The sequence below is a fragment of the Arvicanthis niloticus genome, chromosome 18, assembly GCF_011762505.2.
Source record: "Arvicanthis niloticus isolate mArvNil1 chromosome 18, mArvNil1.pat.X, whole genome shotgun sequence".
NCBI lineage: Eukaryota > Metazoa > Chordata > Mammalia > Rodentia > Muridae > Arvicanthis > Arvicanthis niloticus.
In genome coordinates, this window is record NC_047675.1 from 24,469,061 (window position 1) to 24,490,695 (window position 21,635).

The 21,635-nt window shown below is 38.4% G+C and overlaps 1 pseudogene; it reads right to left on the minus strand.

Annotated features, from left to right (window-relative positions):
• Positions 1–15,170: 15,170 nt before the first annotated feature.
• LOC117723168 (small ribosomal subunit protein uS2 pseudogene) lies at positions 15,171–16,134 on the minus strand (annotated as a pseudogene).
• Positions 16,135–21,635: the final 5,501 nt, after the last annotated feature.

The window sequence follows — 21,635 nt, forward strand, 5'->3', positions numbered from 1 at the left end:
AGGAACTTGGTGGGAGAGGGGATCTGGGAATGCTCAGGGTCAGGTGTGGAGAGGGACAGGAGAGATGGCTAGATGGTCATGTGAATGAATGAAAATCTGAAAACAATGCATAAGGAGTAAGAGGCATCTCCAGGACAAGAGAGAGACCTGGAATAAGGGAGGTGTCCAAGAATCAAAGAGAGAGACCTTAGCTGTCATTCACAGAATTGGGGATATAGAGTCTGAAGAGGCTACCTCCTGTAGCCAGGCAGAAACCCCAATGGAGCAATAGAGACATAAATTAACCCACAAAACTTTTGAACCAAAATGTATCCTGTCTACTAGAAATACAGGGAAAAAGTGGGGGGGAGGGTTGCAGAGACTGAGGGAATGGCCAAACATTAACCGGCTCAACTTGAGATACATCACATTGGCAAACACCAATCTCTGACACTTTTAATGATATTTTATTATGCTTGCAGGGAGGAGTCTAGCTAGCATGGTTGTCCTCTGAGAGGCTCTATCCAGTAGCTGACTCAAACAGTTGCAGACACCTACAGCCAAACAGTAGATGGAGCACAGAAGAATAGGAGGAATAATTGCAGACCTTGAAGGGGATAGGGACTCCATAGGAAGACCAACAGAGTCAACTAACCTTGCACCCTTGGAGATCTCAAGAGTCTGAACTCCCAACCAAAGAACATACATAGGTTGAACCTAGGCCTCCATGCTCATATGTAGCAGATGTGCACCTCTGAACAACTGGAGCAAGGGCTATCCCAAAAGCTGTTGCCTGTATGTAAGATCTGTTCTAGTAGCTGGGCTGCCTTGTCTGGCCTCAGTGGGAGAGGATGCACCTAGCCTTGCATACATGATGTGCCAGGGTGGGGGGAATATTGAGGGTGCTCCCCAACCACTCAGAGGAGAAGGGGACAGGGTATGGGAGGAAGGATTGGAGGAGGGCAGGGGAGGGGGCAGTGAACAGGATGTAAAGTATATAAGTAAAATAATAATTAATTAAAAACAAAAGCACAACCAAACAAACCCCCCACAGGGTTTCTATACTTTCTTTAACCTATGTGAAAGACGGTGCCAGAATACAAGGACATCTGACTGCCCTGAAATAAAATAAGCAATAATTTAAAATTTTAGCATCATTTTGAATTGTTGACATGGCAGTTTTCTAAGCCTCAGTTGCTCCACACACCTGTATGAGGATAGTGATTCCCATTTTACACTTGTTACAAGAATTAAAAAAGATGATTCATGCCAGGGTGCATTCTAGAGTGAAAAGGAGACAAGGGAGAAAGGTTCTTGAGTATGACAGAGGCTTTCTAGCTTCAGATGAGCTAGCTTAGGGGTTGGGTTGCCAGAAAGCTGTGGCTACACAGAACTCCCACCTAGTCAGTGGCTCTGGGTGCTTGTGTCAGGAATGAGAAACATTAATTTCATGGCCCGTAATGTGTGAGTTTTTAGAAGTGTTTATCATAGGTTTGTGATTGGGAGCTTAAGAGAAGCAAGCAAAACCACTGGAAAGCAAGGTCCCATAGTTGGGAATCAATGAAGCTCATAGTCTAAGGGCTTTTTCTAGAACTTGTGGCTGAATATAGATTGAGGTTCAAGTTTGAGATTTTTCTGTCTAGTTTGCCCACCTATGTGTTGTCCATGTGTCTTTCTATCCTGGTGGCTAGACTGGAGTTCTGACATCTACCATTGCCTCTTGCAAGAACATATATGTCATGCCTGTCTGGCTTCTATCCAGGGCAAAAGTGAAACCAGACAGGGAATGATTATCTCTGGCTGGAACACTACTGGCATTCCTGGCCAGAGACAAGAGTCAGTACTCCTTCTTTTAGAGGTTCCTGTACCTGTCTCCTTAATTAGCTCCCAGCATCTCTTCTCAGGGTTTCAGTACTCACTCTTCCTCTTTTATCCTACTTTACTTGCCAGTCTAGATTAAAGCTCATTGTTCTTGATACTAAATGATGTCTATGATGAGAATTTAACCTCTAATGTACTTACTATTTGTACATCACTCTCCTGGTTGAGATTAAAAAGAAAGCTAGCTATCCAAACATATTTTGTATATCTTTGATCAGAGTGAAGTAGCCACAGTGGAAAAAAAAACTCACTTAAACAACAGTTTGTCTTTCGATAAGTAGAGATAAAAAAAAGTCATACTACCAGATGGGGGTTAACTATTTATTGACATAAATTCTGCTAATCCACAATTTCCAAGTTAAATTTGAGTTTGGAACACATGAAGATGCAAAGTAGAATATGAGGTATCCATTCACTTCCTTTACATAATATAATCCAGGGAATGGTGTGTTTGGGAAGGCAGTAATCATGTCAGCAATTCAGCAAATAACTTCCTGAGTCTGCAGCTGCCCAGCTTTTCAGGGGCAACAACTCCTTTTGCAGAATAGTTCTCATTGTTGCTTTGGGAGCCGTTACTGGAAACTCATCTAGGAATTCTTGTCTTCACATTGCTAAGCAATTTCCAAGGCACTTGTCCCTACCTGATGTGATAAATCTCTTTAATAGAGTGTATTCTGGTCACTGTTCTTTGAATGACACAAGAAGTAATAAGAATACCATAAATCACATGGTGGTGGTTATTCAAATACTCAGTGAAGGTACAATGTGGAAACACTTCTGAAAAGAGACATGCACAATTCTGACATAAAAATCTTGAATAGATTATGAAGATGATTTTATGTACATGTTTGGTTTTTGTTTGTTTGTGTTTGTTTGTTTGTTTGTTTGTTTAAATCTCAGGGGACTCAGTTTAATCCCATGTGTAAGGGCTATCTTTTCTAAAGACATTACAAACTCTAGGAAGTAGACTCTTTGGAAAGGAGTTATTTTTCCATTTCTGAATAGAGAATAAAATTTGAAATCACAATTTTGTAGATGCTTCATCATAGCCTGCCTAAGAATTGCTTTGGAAAATTCCAGAAAAGAGTATGAATCTGACTTAAGTACCTAAAGTTTTGAAAATCCTTTATAGCCCTTTTCTACTTTCCTCTTAATAACTTGTTTATACAAAATATAAAGACCTCTTGAGACAGAATTTATCTGGATTGCTTTAACTTCTGATCATAAGCAAAGACTGAAGCACAGTTTTCTGATTTCTAAACTTGTAACTACTTTTATGCAATGATACTATAGTGTTAAACATTCTACCTAAAATGCTTTAACTCAAGCAAGTCTGAGATATATTCTCTCACATATGCTCCCCCCACAACCTGTAGGGCCATGAAAGGGGTCCTGGTTTTTGGTAGAAGCACTGGCTGGAAGTTGCCCAGAGACCCTGCAAGGGATGGACATTTATCCCACTGCACTCCCAGAATCCAGGCTCCAAACGCATGGCATGGAACTCCATTAACCTGGGCAGTTCAATCATGTAGGATGCAGCCCCTCCCAAAGGGCACCGGTAGAGGGCAAGACTACAGGCCTCAGACTCAAGAGATTTACATACTAATGAGATACCTGAAGGCCAATTAAGCATTCTTTTCCAGACCCTTCCCCCTTTCTCCCTTCCTATTTAACTCAGGTTTTCCCTGAGTTGCACAGGGATGGGGGGTGGGGTGGTGGTGGGGTTGGGGGGGGGGTGTGCACATCCAGATTCAACCATCATCTATCATGCCAATAAAGCCATTTTGGAAACCCATGGACTTTCTCAGGTTATTGGGGCCTGCCATTTTGCAGTGGTCATGGAGGACCTCTCTGCATTCCAGCCACAGGGACTTGCACCAACCCTGTCTCTTTCACTGAGCATCCTAAGCTAATTTCAAAATGCATCATCCTCCAGTCATAGTCTCTTCACTGCTGAGATTCAAGACAGGTAATAACCACCCAGCTAGCAACACACACTTGTAATAGAATATCAAATCTTTCTCAGTGGAGAAAACACCTCACATTTCAAAGCAGATATCCAGCATAGTTGCTAATTATAAAAAAAAAATTAAAAATTAACTCAAAGAAAAATTCAGATTTCATATTGTAAAGTTGACTCTGAACAAAGCAGTCTTTTATGAGTAGGAAGTTTTGCACCTTGCCACTGTTTTCAACTCAAAGTAGAATTGCTTATTATCTTAGTCAGGGTTTGTATTCCTGCATAAAACATCATGACCAAGAAACTTGTTGGGGAGGGAAGGGTTTATTCAGCTTACACTTCCACATTGCTGTTCATCATCAAAGGAAGTCAGGACAGGAACTTACACAGGGCAGAAACTTAGAGGCAGGAGCTGATGCAGAGGCCATGGAGAGGTGTTGCTTACTGGAGTGCTTCTGCTGGCTTGCTCAGCTTGCTTTTTTATAGAACCCAGGATTACCAGCCCAGGGATGGCACCACTCACAATGGGCTGAGCCCTCCTCCTTTGATTGAGAAAATGCCTTGCAGTTGAATCTCATGGAGGCATTTCCTCAAGGGTGGCTCCTTTCTCTCTGATAACTCTAGCTTGTGTTAAGTTGGCACCTAAAACCAGCCAGTACACTTATGTTTATTCTCTGAGTCTTTTCGGAAGTATTTGCTTTTGTGGCCACAATGTCTTTACAGTAGAGGAACATTTACTTTATCATTATTTGTTATTTTGATGATCATGCCTGCTACTTGTACTGGAGATCACAATGACATGTGGAGGTATGCTGTCCTGTCCAAATGATATTCTTCACCCTTCTCCTACTTTAATAAAGAAAATGAAAGGAAAAGAGGAACAATGATAAAAGGCAGGAAATAGTGTTCTGGAGAGAAAGGGCTCTTGTCCTGTGTTTTGAAGTAACATCCACTCACCTGACACAAGTGCTGTGTAAAGTTTCTGCACATGCATGCCTTCAGCAAGGTTTCCATAGAACTGGACTATCAAAAAAAAAATTGCATTTTTTTTTTTTTTTTTTTTTTTTTTTTTTGCAGGCACCCTACTACAAAAGCTCTCCAAGATGAACCTGTTAACTACTTGTTGACTGACCAGTCAGAGCACTAGATCGCTCTGAATGTGGAGAGAGTAGATAATTCTAGGTTAGACAGAAACGTGTCCTCATGGAAAGGTTTGGTGGCACAGAGTCATTAAAGATGGCCCAACATATACTTCTATTCCATTCCCCTCCCCCAGGAGAGCAAAGATCAGATAATAAAAATATATTAAGATATACTCACTCCTCTCTCCTCTTTCCTCTCTTTCTGGATTAAACTCAGAGACCTCCTCATATTATTAGGGTGGCATATCATTTCTGAGTTACAACCCAGCTTCACATTAATCTTTTGTACGGGGAACAGAGAGAGGGTACACAATTTGGTCACCTTTATAGCAAGCCATGTATGGGGATGGGGACTAATCCCAGTTCTATTTTATTCCAGTGAATAAGACAAAAGGTATAAGGAAGTAGTTTTCTACTTTTGCTTATGCCATCTCAATCAAGCTTCATAACTTCAGCCTACTTCTTGTTATCTGTTTTATTCATAAACAGTTTCATGCTCCTTTCTGTGCATTACTCCTCTGTTCTCTGTCCAATCTCCTTCTGTAAAAGCTACAACATTTTCCAACATGTCTATTCATAGTGAACACTCCTATACAATTCCATGCATATCTGCAGACCCAACTAAGAAGTGGGCACACACTTTCCAGATTCCTGAAGTGAGTTCACAAAAGAAAGTACAAGTCAGACCTGGAACCAGGAAATCTTAACCTCTCGGTCTGATTTTAAACACTACTAACCTGTTGTAAATTTAAAAAATATGGGGAGGAGCAATATTTGGCCTGGGATCTCCATCTCATGACAAAACACCTATGGCTGCATGCTGCCATTTTTAGATGAGCTCCCGGGGAAAGACAGTTCCTGTTACACTGGTAATGAATAGAGAACTTGAAATATAAACACAGCCATGTCAATTCAAATGATACTGCACTGTGAGACATTTCATTTCTGATGTCAGAAATATATTTTATTTATGTTTGGTTCTTCCTGTAAAATAAAATAAAATAATAAAGGCACCCAGCTATTTATGAAGCCAATTTGTTTGACCAAAGTACTTACAGATAGTAAACAACTTAATATCTTTAGGTTTTTTTTTTCTGTTTATCACAGCATTTGTTGCTATAATATTTAGCATCAAATTCTGTTCTTGACCCATCATACACTTATTGTATTAGAAAAAAATTAGGAATGAAAAAAATACCTTGATTATGTTCCAATCTAAGGGGACATTTATATATATGCACATCAATGTTGACAATCATAGAGTAAGCTCTATACACAATAAATCCTTATTTATTTATTTATTTATTTATTTATTTACAGCATGGCTTTGCAGATTTTTTTCTCACAAAGATACTAAATGGTCCAAAAAAGCTGTGAGGCAGTGGTTTATTGGGGCTTAAAAATCTTTCAAAGAATATTTACTATGTGCCTCTTAGTAGCATAATACCTTGTGAAAATCTTGAAAAATTCTTCTTATACTGATGCACTGTTTGCATGTGTTACAAATAGATATCTTGGAAAGAGATTAATGTAAGTAATGCTTTATTTAGACTGTGTCACCTACAGGCTCCAGGACTTCAGGACTCAGGTCTTATTTGGTAGGGATTGAGGAAGAAGTTAGAGAGATTCATAGGTCACATAAACAGGGATGTAGATAGGGAGAGTAAAGCAAACTTCTCAGATGAATGCACAGAAAATACACTTTCTGGGTACTCTCCACCATCACTTTCCTTTATACAGGAGCCCACATTTTGCTGCAATTTCATGCTAGTTGGGTAAAGATTCATACCTAGAGCATAAGACCCAAAGCAGGTAGCCTGGAAACTTATATACTGCTGGAAAGAGACGTTGGCTGAATACTCAGTACTTAAGATGCCTTCTATTTATGGTTTCATTTGGTCAAGAAGCACATGAAAATATTAAATGTAAATTTTAATGGATAATTCTTAAGTTTAAAACTTCTTACTATTTTGAGATTGTGGTGAAATCTAACACTATCTTCCTCTATCTCAACCAGACTATGGATTATTACTTGGTAGTTATAAAAATCCCCTGTCCTAGTAGCATGATGCTTGTGTTTAATGAGACTTTATTTACTTAATAATGGACACAAATGAAAAAATAGTGATACTGGCATTTAAATATACCAAAGAGAAAATTTTAAGGGCTTAATTAAATGAATACATTCGGCATATTGTAATAAAATATTAACACACGCCGAAAGAGGAGTGAGATCACATTACTATAAATTTTTCTAAGAGTATTTTATTTTAAGTGTTTTGTTTTATTAAGTTATTGCTACTAGTGTTTCATTGTTTTTAACCCATAAATTAAACTTTTAAGCTTTTTCATGGGCATGTATGTGGATTAGAGAAAACACAATGTGTGTATTATTTAGTATTACCATTGGCTTTAAGTATAAGCTGGGAATCTTGAAAGGTATTTCTTACATATAAAAAAGAAGTAGACATAGTTTAAGATAATAAATTTGATGTCATACTAGAAAGATAGTCATTGTCTGAATGACATTGACGTTATCAAAGAAAAGATGACAGTGAACCAAATATGGACACAGATCAGTTCTTAATGATGTTTTTAAGACACTAAATTCAGGCCTTTTAATTTTAATGTATCCTGGCTATTGAAGAGCATGTACTTCTGTTTATTTGTTTAATCTAATTTAAATTATATTTAAATCACTTCCAACCTATAGAGAGATAATTTACAGTGGGCAAACAACGATGACAATACATACCCAGTCAGAATGTAACAGGCTCACAGTAGATTCTGGCAAATTCTAAAGGATGTTCTGCAACCAGTTAAGGAAATACAATATGAATTCAGAGTGAAGGTGGAGGCCAGGGATTAGATGTTTTTCCACAGAACATCCTGTAGGTAAAAGGTCAGTGTACAAGATGTGAAACTGTAAGGGAGAACCGAGTTTTAGGTAAGCAAGAAGGTGGGATTCACAATGAACCTGATTCTTCTGCACTTAATTAGCAATGGCAAAGTTACAAGTTTTTATTCCAAATAATTTCAATCCTGATGATATCGAAATGCAATATAATATCAGCTCTAAATTATTTCTTCAAGTTTTTATAGACAGAGCATTATTTGGAATGGAAGGTGAAGTCATGAACAAAATCACAAGTTCAGATAACCATGGGATGATAAAAATTGATGTCTAAGAAAAAAAAAAAGAGCATGAGGATTTAATTCCCTTTGTGTTAAAAATGGAGGAAGTAGATGTGAGAATCATGAGTAAGTAAGATTTTTTGAGGCTGAATCTATAGGGGATATAGACAGACATGATTCTCTTGCATAGTTACGTAAGTTCTTGGTGTTCATTGTTTAGAGCATGCTTCCTGGTTGTGCTCTGTAACATTTCTCTTCTCTTTCTACAACCTTCCAAGTCATGTGTCAGTTTGATCTCCTGGTAAATATGCATATTACTTCTTATGATTACTGCTCCAAACTGTGGATTGGCTCTTTCCACACAGTGAAACGAATCCAGAACAAGGTACCAAACATGCTAAGACATTTTGGAGATTTCTACCCACAAAGGAGAAATGAAGCAGAGTAATAATTCCATTCTAGCTTTCTTGTAATAATGTCTTTCCCTTTGTCATCCTAGTAAATGATTAACAGTATCCCTTTTGTTAAATTATATGCACACAGTAGTAAATTAGACAGAGGCTTCCTCCACTTACAGGATTTCTGAGAAACTCCAATGTGACTAAGAATATAACAAAAAACCAAAATGAAATTCAAAGATATTTAACAAGCATCATTTTCAAGCCAGGCTAGTGATCATACCAACTCATTACCATCCAGATGATTCAACATCTATACTTCTACTTGACAGCCTACAAAGACAGTTATGTAGTACATTAATTATATTACAATATTGTACAAAATAGCCTAAAAATAAAAATATAAGTAATTGATGTCTGGTTCATGAGTTGTTCTTTCCTTAAATAAATGCTGTTAAATTTAGTTTGTATAGTCCTGAAGTTTTCCTTTGAATATTTTTTATTTCCACATTTGGTGTATTTATAACAACGATTTCATTAATGTAACAGTGACATGCAATATTTTAGCACTCAAATTCTGTGGTGTTGATACTACTCATAAAATAAGAGATTGGGCTTGGGGGAAGGTTCAGTAGTTAAGAGCACTGCCTGCTCTTCCAGAGGTCCTGAATTCAATTACCATCAACTACATGGTGCCTCACAACCATCTATAATGGGATCCGATGCCCTCTTTGGTGTCTGAAGAGAGTGACAATGTACTCACAGTCATAAAATAAATAAATCTTTTAAAAAAGGCAAGAGATCATAATAATGTTGGCAATTTAGAGATATATAAGACCATTAAAGATATATGCTTACCATTTATCTATTCTTCATTCATATACTCTGGGGTACACCTTCTCTGTATTTTAATTCTCCATCAATGTAAACAGTTTCCAAAGTGTTAGCATATAACTGGAAGCATTTTAATATCTGGTAGCAAAAGGGTTAACCAGAAAAGATCCTTGCCTTTTAGTAGCTTATAACGTACAAGGAATAGAGATAAGTAGAAAAGCAAACTGAAGGTACAGTATACTAAATGTGCAGAACAGATGATAAAAAGAAATAATATTCTTTATTCCAAGATAAATTCAATATGGTCGGACAAAAGTCAATATCAAAAATGAAGACATATATGCTATGGATAATTTCTTCCTCTAGGAATTAACAGCAGATCTCATCACCGTCCCTTACTATGTTCTTACTATGTTCTTACTATGTTCTTGCCTTAAAAAAATAAATAAAAGGGGGGCATGTTGGAATATTGTCAAAAGAGTGGCCCATGGTGAGCAGTGCCTTGGGGGAACTGTGAGAGAGTGTACAGAAAAAGAAAAAAGGCAGAGCATCTTTTACCTGAGGCTCATTTTGTCCCCTGGATTGGTCTTAGACATGATTTCATGCCTCCTGTGAGAAATATTTACATTCAATTACAAGACATGCTCATTCTTTTTGGATGTCAGATCATAACTATAGAATCAAACCTGATCAGTGTACTCTGAATCTGGATATGGCCTCCTGCCTTTCATTTGTGTTTTTCCAGATATAATCTCTAGTACATACCAGGCACATAATTATATTTAGATTGGTCTGTCCTGAGAATGTTCTCGGAAAGCACTGCTCTGTTAATATTAGTATGTGCTAACTGGTATTTATATGCATGTTCTGTTGATCATATTTTTCCAAGCTCAAACTATCTACCTTAGACCATTGCTTTCTTTGTTACATTTGTATATAAAAGCACAGTGAACTAAAGTCAGATTGTCAACAGTATTGGACTGTAGTCTGCCCCATTCTTTCAGGTCCTGAAATCCCATGACCAGCAGACAAGATCTGTACAGGTCAGCTAAAAAGTCAACACTGCTTAGATTAAATCCAGATTGTATCAAACTTAGTGAAGGATCACGTTTTAGTTTAGCTGAGCATGTGACTAGATTGTCTAAAATAGCCGTGTATGTGCACGTGTGAGTATTGTGCATATGTGTTTTGTGTGCTCATTCCTGTTCTGAGTGTGATTCCCGAGGCTAAAAATTCTCTACAATACGGAACTATTGCTTGGGGTTAACATTTTGAGTGCTTTTCTAAATAGAGATATTAGAAATCACAAGATAGTGTGTCATGGATTAAAAGGCCAAAGTCCAAACTTTCATTTGGCCCCAGTAGTATATCAGTTGTGGTTTATCGCGGGGATTTCTAATGATTGATGGCATGAGCTAATGCTTCTAAGCTTTCGATTAAGAAAACAGGGTAAGGAAATGATTAATAATGTGATGTCCAGATACTCAGTGCTTGTCAAGGTTCTTGATTTTGTTTCTGGCTTTATAGTTTGGTCCATTTCAATCCACTCACCCCATCAACTTATTACTTGGCCTCTGCATGTTCATCTCAAACTGACCCACTCCTGCTCCTGTTGCTTCACACTTCTGCTTATGCCCCAGGGATGTATACTACTGAGCCACACCCCAAGCTCCTCTCTCCCTCTTTAAAACCTGTTAAAACACATTGCTTCTATGAAGAAGCTTATAAATTTCCTTTGTACCTGATGTTTAAATATAAGTCTTTCTGAACAGCCCTCAGTTGACTGTGTTTCTCTATGTTCCAGTGTCTCCTCTTCAGTAATGAATTTATGAAAGGTAATGTATGTTTTATTGTTCCAGGAAATTTCATATTCATTAAGCAACCCCTCCTCTCAGATTCCCACCTCTAGCCTCTGGAAACCACTCATCTGTTTTCTTTCCCTTTGACTTCTCTATTTTGGAAATCTCACACAAAAGAAATTATAAAACTTGACAATTTGTGTAAGTCCTCTTATGCTTATAAAATGTTCGTAGGGCTCATTTGCACTGTGGTATGTATACTTCAGGACTTTTTTGATGGAATAATAATTCATATATATGTATACTTTTGGATGAGTCTTTATTGTTTGACTACTGTGAATATTGCTATAAATATATTTATGTAACTATTTGAACACTTTTCTTTTTATATGTGTGAGTATGGTGTGTCTATGTAACATATACACATGTTTTATAGATTTACTTTTTGGAGAAATCTCTATGAAGGGACTCATGCGAATATAGTTTTGCCATGTTCTTTCTCATTTAGATGCCTTTAATTTCTTCTTAATGTTGTTTTAATCCCTAGTTTAATATTGAATACAGCTAATGAAAGTGAATGTTTTGTTGTTCTCTCATTGTTGGAGGGAAACTTGCACACTTCACCATCATGTACATTGCATTTTTGTTTGTTTGTTTTTGAGACAGGGTCTCATCTACCATAAACAAATCTGGAACTCAGTATGTAGCTGAGGATGACCTTGAACTTTGGTCTTCTGTGTCTCTCCTCCTAAATGCTGGGATTATAAGCATACACATCCACTCCTGGTTTATGTAGTGCTGGGGTTTGAACTCAGGATTTTGTAAAGGCCAGGAAAGTGCTGTGCCTGTAAGTTGCATCCTTAGTATCTGTGTATAACATAACTGTGGATTTTTTCCCACAAAATTATCTTGTGCCAGGATGAGGAGCTCTATTTCTATTTCTACGTTTTCTTTACCTTCATTAAAATGATTAAATCATGTAAAGACAGAGTGGCCTCCATGATGAGCACTTTCTGTGCTGAATAGGATCATTGTTTTTTTTTATTTCTTCATAGGGCATTTTATTAGTCAGTGTTCTCTAGAGTCACAGAACTTATGGAATGTCTCTCTATATTGAGGCAATTTATTGTGATGACTTACAGTCTGTAGTCCAATTAACCCACCAATGGTCAGCTGTGAACGGGAAGTCCAAGAATCTAGTAGTTACTCAGTCCCATGAAGATAGTTGTTTCAGCCGGTCTTTTGTAGAAGTAGATTCCAACAGATGTGCTGGCAAGTAAGTTCATGCAGGCAAAGAAGAGTGAATGTTTCTTCTTCCAATGTCTATGTAGACCTTCAGAAAAAGGTGTGTCCCAGATTAAAGGTGTGTACCACCACGCCTGTCGGTGAGACTTGCTGGTCCCAGGATGACCTTGAACTCAGAGATCTCCTTGCCTCAATATCTTGGGAATAAATGTCTGTATTATCTTTCCTGAGCCTAAACTTTTCATGGTCACTATGCCTCAAGATCTCCATGTCAAGAATTTGTGTCTTCCAGACTCAAGATCTGGATCACTGGTGAGCCCTCTAATTCTGAATTGTAGGTCAAGTTGACAACCAGGAATAGCCATTACAGGCATGTACTGTGGTGACTTTCTTTGACTTTCTTGCAGTTACTGAACAGTGCTTGGTTATATTCCACTCAGTATGTTATATTTTCCTAATTTAATTCAATTAGGTAATATTTTACAAATGTGTTTTTATTCATTTGTAGTGTGTGTGTGTGTGTGTGTGTGTGTGTGTGTGTGTGTGTAAGTCGGAGCACAACTTAATTTGCAGGAGTCAGTTCTCTTGTCTCAGCATGAGGTTCCCAGGAATGGAACTCAGGTTCAGGAGCAAGTGGCTTTACCTGCTGAGGTACCTCCCCAGCCCCTGATACGCATTTTTCAGTTCACCTAGTATAACCCCCTTTGTTCTTTGTTTCAATTTTTCTTATAGTGTACTGTTTTCATACTCTCCTGGCATTCCTTATCTTGTGTGTATGTGATTTGTGCATGTGTGAATAGAGGAAAGAGATTGACATTTGATGTCATTCTTTATCACCATAGTGTTTTAGACACTTCTCTCACTGAACCTGGTGCTCGCTAGTCAGCTAGGCTGGCCAATGAGGCCCTGGGATCCATGTTTTGTGCCAGCATCATCTCCTAGCTCTAGCTCTGGAGTGACAACTGCAGCTGGTCAGTAGGCTTTTTTTTTTTTTTTTTTTTTTTTTTTTTTGGTGAGTGTTGCTGGGGAATCGAAGTGAGGTTCTCATACTAGCATAGCAAGTAGTTTAACTAGTCAGACATATCCCAGCCTCTCGTGCTTATGGTACTTTCTTTGTGTTTTCTAGTTAAGATTTTATATCATTATTATGGGGATTATAATTGTTCTAATTTTATAATTATCTATTTTGAATTAAACAAGTTTAGCTTCTGTAGCATGTGAAGTCTGTGCTCCTGTGTGGCTGAATTCTCTTTTAATATCATCGTTGTTTCAGAATACATTTCTATGTGTGGTATATTTATTTATATACTTATAATTATGATGTTATGAATTTTTAATTAGACTGGAAAATGAAGCGTTACAAGCTTGTTTCCTATTTTTCCATGTAATCAGTTATTTCTTTTTATTTTTTATAATAAAATGCTTTTTTTTCTAAAAGATTCATACACTTATAAATGTATTTTGGTCATAGTCACCTAAGATACCCTGATAGTTTTAGTAGCATAAAGCCTGCAAAGTTCATCTTCCTTAGGTGACTTCCTCCCAAAGTTCTTCCTACCAGGCTTTCCAGTATATCTCCTTGCCCATGTGCCACTCCTATCTTCTCTCTTTATTTCATGCAGATATTAGTATTGTATCTTCAAATGCCTCAGTGTACAATAGCCTAAGAAAATGCCTTAGACAAAGAGGTGAAGGTATGGCCAAGCTTCTATGTCTTCAAGTAGTCTTTAGATACATAAAAAATGCACAGTACAACATTTTGATAATAAGGTCTGGTGCCAGCAAACTGCATCACAAACTTTCCAGATAATTACACCACTTTCTACAACTTAGTAGTTTCTGTCTTCTTTGACACCTCACTTATTAATTTGCACATAGGTCGCAGAATTCCGCAGAATTTGATTTTACTAGTGTTACCTAGTTCAATTGTTACTCAAAGAGATAGCTGATCCTCGAGGCATCACATTCTACTCTTTTTCTATGATTGCATCCTCCTCACCTCTACCTTCACTTGCTACCTTTGTAATAGTACTTGAGCAAGTCAGTAGTGAAATGTTAGTAGATGTGTTGCGTTCTTATTCTGTTTCTTAAATAATTTGTTATTTTGGATTTGTTGGCTAAAGAATAAAAATATTGCCATTATCCATCTATGAGATCCAGAGTAATACTCTAAGAAGATTCAGTGTAAGTTATGATTATAATTTAGTAAAAGGAATCAAACATCCTTAGAATAGTATCAGACCATTTTTGCCTTGTTAATAGTGATTATATGATGCCATGAATGTGGATGTCACATAACTTACCCTGATTTGAGTGATACTGACATACAAAATAAATGTACATTTTAAAGTAGATACGTGTCTGTCAATCTAGATGTTTATACATTCCCTCATGGTTTTTCAGCATGTAAGAGTCTTTATTTCAAAAACTCTGAGGAGGTTTATTTATTTGGTTTTTTTTTTTAGAATCAGCACTCCTGAAGAAATTCTGGTTTTTCACATTTTGTTATTGTGCAGGAATTTAGTAGATTCTTCAAGTTATACATGTAGCCAAGCATTTTGTGTTGGAAATCTAAGCAATTTCACTGAGCTGTTAGGTCTGAAACATTTACACTTTGTATAAATATTGTATTGGGTTTTGTAAGTGTAATTAACTTAGTCTTTGAAGAGATGCTTCTTACTCTCCACCACTGTTAAGTCTGAGATTGTGTTGGGTTCATTATGATGTGATGCTTGCATCCAGAATTGCCAACAACAGAGGTCATCTGACTTTTTATTTTATTTTATTTTATTTATTTATTTTTGCAGCTTTTGGGAACTTTATTTTCCTTCCACCTTTTTTCCCTTTGCTCAGGTGTCTGCAGAGCAGCTCAGGACCACTCAGTGGTGGCTCCAACCCACTCGGTGGCCTGAGCTGTGGGAGCTGCTGACCAGTCCTCAGTGGCTGTCTGCGCACTCCAGTCTTCCGTGGGGAACTGCTGGATGGGCACAGAGGGTACCTGCATACCCTCAGACCAGTCAGCCACCTCAGGCTGAGCAGCAGTGAACTCAGGAGCTGGTGCGGTCCATTCGCCCTGGAATTCCTCCTTGGTCACAGCCTTCTCAGCAGCAGCCTGTTCCTCCTTCTCAATCTCCTCTGGGTCTCTGTAGAAGTAAAGATCAGGCATAACCTCCCATGGGTGCTCACGGGAGATGGTACCTAGCATGCATGCGGAGTACTTCCCGGGCCAGCATCCACCACATCAGACCCACTGAATGAGCTCCCTTGTTGTTGCATGGGATGGCAATGTCCACATAGCGCAGGGGAGGATCTGTGTTACACAGAGCAATGGTGGAGAGGTTGACATAGGAGGCCTCTGTGAGGGGCTGGTGGTCAGCCCTGGGACCAGTCACCACTAGAAGCCGTGGCTCCCTGAAGGCTACTTGGATCTGGTTAGTGAAGGTCCCAGGTGTGAAGCGGCCAGCAATTAGAGTGGCTCTTGTGGCAGCAGCAAAGTTCAGCACAGCTCGCTGGCCAGTGTTCCTGGAGGAGATGACGCTGACATCTGCAGGGTTCTCAATGGCAACAATGGCTTGAGCTGCGAGCAGCAGCTTCTCCCAGGTCCTCTTCAGATTTATGATGTAGATACCACCGATTTTCCTCTTGTAGATGTACTGCTCCATCTGAAAGTCAAGGTTGGTGCCACCTAAGTGGGTTCCTGCAGCAAGGAATTTGAGGACATCCTCCTCCTTCATCTGCAGGATGTCAAGGACTCTGGACATTGTGTAAGTTTCCCTTTTAAGTTACAATGGAAACCAAGAACAATGCTGTATGGGCCCGTACCCGGGTAGCGCGGAAAGGATGGGCGGCTGGAGTCATCTGACTTTAATTAATGAGTTCTTTATAATATGGCCAATTCTGGCCAATATATAAAATGACTCAAAACCAAGATTTCACTTCTGTAAAAAAATAATTAAACACCTTAGGGTCTGTATTTTCACCCCTTTAGTGTATTGGGTTATGCATACATAGCACTCTTCAAAGTTATTGTGAATTTTGTCTAAATTTGTGGGCTTCATGAACAAAAGAACCATATCTGTGCAATACAAGATAATGAGTATATAACCATTAATGGACATTTAATAAATAAGGATTTGTGAATAATGGGTAAATGCTACATTTGTATTCCTTGGAGCCTATAGTTTAGAGTATAAATATAATCTGTGAGTTTATGTAGTGATAAATGCTTTGCAAGTCTCAAACCACTCTTTGACTCATTTCCCAAGTCTCCATTAGGTTTTATGAAAAGAAAGGCAAAACAATATTTAGCTAGTGGGGACTTGGGCGTCTAGTACTCTGGTATTAAAAACAGAGTGTATCTGCTCTAGAGGTTGTGGCACAGCTCTTAATCCCAGTCCTCCTGAGGCAAAGACAGGTAGATCTCTGTGAATTCAAGGCCAGTTTGGTGTACAGAGTGAGTTTCAGAACAGCCAGGGATAGAAAGAGAAATAGAAATCAAAAACACAACAATGAAAACAGCCCCTCAAACCAATCAACCAATCAACTACCAACCAACCAACCAAAAAACCTAGAGTGTATCATCAAACTAAAGCAGATAAGTTAAGAATTTTATTTCTTGTAATCTTTTACAAATTCATGTTCATAAGACCATTTAGTCATCCATACCCTGTCCTCCACCCCAACCAAAACTGTAATAGAAACTGTCCTGCAAGCCTTAGACAATGTATTAAGTGGTAAGAAGTCAGTAAATGTCTTGGAGGTGGTGACACATACTTTAATCCTAGCACTGGGGAGGCAAAGGCAAACAGACCTCTGAGTTGAAGGTCAGCCTGGTCTACAGAGCTTGTTCCAGGACACCCCAGGTACACGGAGCAAACCTGTCTTGAAAACCAACCAACCAACCAACCAACCAACCAACCAACCAACCAAAAACCCAAACAAACAAAGAAAACCAAAAAGCGTGAAAGCACACAAACATAGATCAGGAAATGATTTTGTTATCGTTTCTTTCCCCTTCTCTCTTTTTCTGTTCTAGACTTACCTACATTCCTTAGACTGCAGTTTTCAGTCTTGCTGACTTGATGCACATCTGTTTGTTACAGACATACTAATTGCCAACTAGTTTTATATTTATAGATTCTGAATTTAAGTTGATTCTGGATTGACTGTTTATTTCACCTGTAAATTCCCTGGATGTTCATGAAAGTGAACTTAGTTTTTGCTGTCTTTTAGATAGGAAAACTAAGCTAAGCCTATAAACATTACATTAGTCTGTGTAATTGTTAGTAGACATTGACTCAATTTCCAGTCTCTAATATAAGACTCTTGGTCCTCGTCTGCTCTGGTGCTGGGCTGGAGGGAAATGCCAAGATGCTACTCAGGGGAAGAGGTGGGAAAACTGAAGCTGGTATGGAGGTCCCTGGGCCTGTGATGAAGTGGGGCCGTGGGGTTTTCAGGCTCTTGGACATCCAGGCACAGCTGGGAGTCGGAGGCAGGGACCCAATTGCTGAAGACAGTGTCTAGCCCCGCCTTGGGGGTGAAAAAAAGGAGCTCTGGCTAGTTTCAGCAGATATGGTCCTTGGTTTGATTGCAATTGCCTTGGTGGTGGTTGTGACTGGGAGTACAGAGAGGTCTTCAATGAGAGACTGAACTGAGGCTCTGTAGGTAAATGTCTTTTCCATGGCTCCCACTGCAGATCTCAATAAAAAGAGATGGTCCATGGTTCTAAACTGTTTATTATCATGGCAAAAAAATGTATGCATACCAACAACCCCATACCCCACTTCTTAGGGAAGGCCTGAATTAAATACCTTTCACAGGGAGGAATGTCTGGGAAGGAAAGTTTATTGGCTAAGCCCTTCAGGCCTCTAAGTACCTTATTAACATGGAAAACTCTGCTTTGAGCCTACATAACTCATCTATCTATCTATCTATCTATCTATCTATCTATCTATTTATTATCTATCTATCTATCTATCTATCTATCTATCTATCTATCTATATCTTCTATCTGAGTACTTAATTTATGGGTTTCTGTGGGGCAGTGGGCTGTGAGAAGCAGCTGGGTGCTTGGTCGAGCATAATCCTTGAACCCTGGACCCTTATTGGATGGCAGGAGTTCGGCTCTGCTCCCAGGCCCTGGTTCTTTTCATTTAGCTTCAGCCCTCCACAGCACTCCCACAGAGAGGTCTATGGCCATCAGTCAGGAGGAACAGGCCTCAGGCCCTAGAAAGATTTATGTATTAATGAGATGACTAAAGGCCAGAGGGCAGAGCCAATTAAGCATTCTTCCCCAGCCGCTCCCTCCTCTCTCCCTCTCTATTTAACTCAGGTCTACCCTGAGTTTAAGGGGGGGGGTGGGTTGTGTGCACATCCAGATTCAACCATCATCCATCATGCCAATAAAGCCATTTTGGAAACCCATGGACTTTCTTGTGTCATTGGGGCCTCACCATGAGGAACCATGGAGAAGGCCTTTAATCAGCCACTGTAGCCACAGCTGCAGTGCCTAACTTCCTGTCTGGAGGAACCTCCTACGTTCCAGCCACCCTACCCACAGGTTTCAATTTCTCAATATAAGACTTAAGCAATATAATTATCATGTTAGGGAAAACATACATTTTTGCCAATGTCCACACCCCACAACGAAGGTTTTCACTTAATAAATAGCTTAGCTTAAAAAAAATCTCTGTGATACACTTGAATTACCAACGTAGTGAAGATTCTGGTGCCATTTATCTAAGGACATTTTGAAGGAAGAGGTATAACAAAGGAGTAAACATGTCTCTAAAGGAATATGAGTCACATCAAAAGAGAAAGCTGTATTTTCAGAGCTTCCTAAGAAACTGACCATTTATTTCAATTTTGTATGCAAGAAAAATTTTCTGACACTTGTAATATCAGAATCTCAGGGAAGAGTGTCTACACACAGGAATAAAAATTCAAAGCCAGGCCTTCCCCAATCATAATGCATTTCTCTTTACAGGTGGATCTGTTATAGACTTTAATTCTGACACCTTGCTTGGCTGGTCTTGCTTTATGTGGAAATGAAGGCATACTTCTGTTCCAGCAACAGTGTGCCATTGGTACCTTGCCTCAAGATTTCTGTACTACTTAATCCTGACTAATATATAGGCTGCCAGTATCTGGTGTCATCTCTGTGAATTAGCAGAAAGTGACTCTCTGCTCCATTGGTGGCCAAAGCCCTTGGTTCCTGTTTCCTGACGGAAGGGTCACTGAGTCAGAGTAGAAGGAGCAGATGTTCTCAGTGTGGAGATGAGGTGGGTACTGCCATCTGCCCTTTTGCAAGTCTCTGGTTCGACTGCTCCTGTGGAGGGTGGAAAAGCAATTTAAAGTGTTTGTGTGGTCTATTCCTTCTAGGCCAATGTACCAGTTCTCATTAGTCTGAGATCCTCTAGGCTCATTTCATTAGATGGTTCTTTCAAAACACAACTGCGTGAGGTGTAGTGGAGCTATTTAGGAACTAGAAAAGTTGATCTGTCTGTCATCATTAGAGATTTCCCTAAATCACTGAATTGGGTGAAAGGGACAACTTTCCAGTCATTAAACAAATATTATGCTTCTATCCTGTCATGCAGGTGGGAGAAGGCAGCAGGAAAAAAAAAAAAAAGAAAAGAGAGAGAGAGACAGTTGGTGCCACCTTACGTGGAGAGTGCTGTGTAAGAAGGAAAGACAAGTAAATAAAATAATTCTAGTATAAAAGATTGTTAGGAAGGGATGTGAAATCATCTTTTACAATCTGTATACTGAGAATCGGAATAATAAGATGGTAGAATAGGCAAAGGAGTTTATAGGGTCTATAGGAAAAGCTCTGATGAAAAATGAGGAAATTTACTGAGGTCTTAATGTCAAGAAAATCCTTTAATGGAAATAACTGAGGAGAGAAGACAGTGCCCCCGTGAATGCTAAGCAATCTAGGGACAGTGACAAGGAAGAGAAGCCTAGAGCTGGAAAGATTAGATGTCACAATGGTGCCCAATGAGAGGCCTCAGGTCAGACTGGCGTCTTGCAAGTCTGTTGACCTGTGGGCCATGGTAAGAATATGAACTGTGAGTTCTTTCTCCACACTGGTACTATGGGAAGAAGACCTTTTTAATTTAATATTACATTTGATATTTAATTAAAAGGTGCAAAGAAGGAATGAGAATGATTGAGCACTGTCTCAGATTCCACATTGCAGATTCCATCACAGATTTTGAAGGCTTTCCAATTTTGTGAGTACATTCATCTCCAAATCTTATTCTCTAAGTCTTTTGGAATTCAAATGAATAAATTAAACTATGCATTTGACATATTTAATAGATGAGCCAAATCAACCTTTTGACAGGAGGAGTAACATTAAGCATAAGTAGGATAATTATAAGAACTTATATATATATAGGATATAAGCTTATCATGTATATATGTATACATATAATGTACATATATATACATATATATATGATAAACTTAAGAACTCTTTCTTATGAAAGAGTTCCTGATATACATTAGATAACATGATATTAAAGATGTTACCTTTGTCCGAGAAAGAAAAGTAATTTAAAGACATAACCATAAAGAAATATTGATAGTTAAGAATTTAACTTTTAGCATGTGTATATAATTTTAATATATAAAATAAACTGAATTATTTTTTAGTTGACATATAACACTGTGCATATGATGGGACACAACATGACAGCTTAGGACACATATGCAACTTGTGATGATCTTGTAGCATATGTCTGACTTCTAATAATATTGTTTCTTTGTGCTCAAAACCTTCAGTCTTCTATGCTAATTATTTTGTAATTGGTTTTAATTTTTTGAAACTGATCTGAAATACAAGTGATAATTGTACATCAAATGGAGACAGTGCTCATAAAAACTCTTATAAAATTCTGATGGAACCACAAGAGACCATGAACAACCAAAGCAATTCTGAGCTCAAAGAACAAAGCTAGTCCTAATTTCAAGACATGCTACAAGGCCATAAGAATGAAACATCATGGTACCATTTTAAAGTCAGACACTCAGCCAAATGGAACAGAAAGGAAAACATAAAAATACATCCATTATTTTAAATCAAATGGTTTTTGTAGGTCTACCAAGGAGAAAAGATAGTCTAATTTTTGGTAAATAAATATACTTAAAGAATAAAAGTAAGCTAATTTCTCATTACAGGAAAAAAAAAAAAAAACTCAAAATGGGCCACTGTAGAAAGCCGCAGTTAGCAGTGATATATCCGCCATTCCAAGATGGC